This window comes from Rhamphochromis sp. 'chilingali' (genome assembly GCF_963969265.1).
Source record: "Rhamphochromis sp. 'chilingali' genome assembly, chromosome: 1".
NCBI classification, from domain to species: domain Eukaryota; kingdom Metazoa; phylum Chordata; class Actinopteri; order Cichliformes; family Cichlidae; genus Rhamphochromis; species Rhamphochromis sp. 'chilingali'.
Window position 1 is genome coordinate 67,710,773 of NC_137929.1, and position 2,280 is coordinate 67,713,052.

The following is a 2,280-nucleotide window of genomic DNA, read 5'->3' on the forward strand; positions in this document are numbered from 1 at the left end:
GAAAAACATAACAAACAAGCAGGAAAATAACAACAAGCTAAAATGATATTTTCAGTTTGATAATTTGTTTAATATTCCAGCTTGCGAGTACTCTTCTTCTTCTTCTTCTTTTGCAAACAAACCGATAGGGAATGGACTGTGACAGTCTACATGAGACATTTAAAATGTATGGACTTAAAGGAACTTCAGTTTTTAACTAATAGTATAAGGGAACTTTGCATGCTACCCTGTGATAATGGCTTGCAACAGGCAAAGAAAATATTATGGGGGAAAAAAGATTCTATCAAAACCACAGTACAGCTCAATGAAGCCGAATGATCTCTCTCAAGCTCGACTGGATAAAGTCAAACGCCTTGGTTGTGGACATCAATCCTGTTTATGACTGTTAGGCTGGAGGATGTTTTCCAGCTCTGCTGTTCAACACAGACCCTTACAGCAAAATCTCTCAAACCTTCGAACAGCAGCGAGTCTGCAGCTGAGACAACAACAACTCAAACTGCTGGTTATTTTCAGAGTTTTGTTTTAAAATCACTTGGAACCGTCATGTTTTCAGTGATTCTATTTCCAGCATGTTTTAAAAGCATCACAGATCCTGTGCTGGCGGAATATGTTCTATATGTGCAGGTTCAGCCATACTTTACTGAAACCACTGAGCGAAGCACAAACTGTGCATCGCCTTGTCACAACTATGTGTTTATTAATTTAAGGTTTTTGAAACTGTACACAGGTTTTTATTTCTTTTAGCTGTTGCTAAATCTCTATTACACTGATGGAACTGGATGCTGACCTTGCTTTGTAGTACAGGACCCAGGAAGATATAATATCAGCAAAGTTCATCACAGTCAGGATTTATTGACCTTAGTGAAATGTAAAATCCCATACTGAGTATGTTTACTGTGGTTATCTGTGGTTTAACTTTCTCTGTTGGGCTTCTGCCTAAACTGAGTACACTTAAACTCTAATGTTTAGCACCCATAGCCTAAAAGACGAGCAGCACCAGCTGAGGCTTGTCAGCTCAGGTGAAAGGATTACAAAACCACCCCATCTACAGGAGCTCTACACCAAATGGTGGTGAACGAGAGTCATGAGCCCTCATAGGAAGCCCAGTCACACCAAAAACAGAACATCTTCTGATGGGCAAGACAGAAAACGAGCCGGAGCTTCTAACCTCATATCATCATACTGAAAAATACCAGCACTAAAGCCCCTCCCTCACTACTCAAATACTGACTCATGAACATCTGTCGTTATTGCTCTGTTAATGCTAATTTTTCTATGGTTGCATTTCTTTCTTTAATTATTCTGAAATCGTAACAGCCATTTAACGGTGCATTAACTTACATATCAGAGTAAAGACACAAACAAACCTGTGACTGTGAGCAGCACTGTTTGTTTCCTCCAGATGTCCCCACTGATGACCACACAGCTGTATTCTCCACTGTCTCTCTCTGTGGGCTGTTTCAGGGTCAGACTGAGGTCTCCAGTTTTCAGCAGGTCTTCATTCACTCTTGTTCGGTCTCTGTAAACCTGGTGCTGTTTGTGAGGCTGGTCAGATCCACTCTGACACATGTGCACCATCATGTATTCTGGTTTATATCGTTCCCACTTCACTGTGGCCTTTTCAGGAAGCTCAGCTGTTGTTTGGAAAGGCAGCTTTGCAAACTCCACCCCCTCCTCTACTTCTACATGACAGTCTGAGTGGACAAAAAAGACAACACACACAACATGACCTCTATAGAAGGCAACAGATGGTTTTCACAGTTTCACAGTTGTAGAGAAATCTTTAGAACAGAAGCAGATCTCAGAATAAAAAATAAAAGAGGCAGAAATCTTTTTAATTCAGTTCAAATCCAGTCTTTAAAAAAAAAACACCCTTGTGTCCTGAATGCAAACTGACAGCCGATTTAATGGGAGAGAGACTTTACAACTAATATGTTCAGATTAGTTGAACATATTAGTTGTTCTTTACGAGGCCACAAAGTGAAGCAGACAGGCAGTGGAAGTTCATATTCATTTACAACTAAACGTTGTCTTCCACTTTTAGAAACTCTGGGAATCACATGTTAGCCTGCTGGTATGGTCCCTGCACTGGGCAATGTGTTTTGTTTTGGGGGTTTTTATGTGTTGTCTCTCGCTCCTCTGCCTGGGCGGTGCTCATCAGGGGCTCGCGCCTCTGGCCCACACACCTGTTCTCAATCACTGATTTTCAGGATCCTGAGCTCTATTTAAGAGAGCGGTTCTGTGCTACTCATCGCTGGACCGTTGACTAGTCTGCATCTA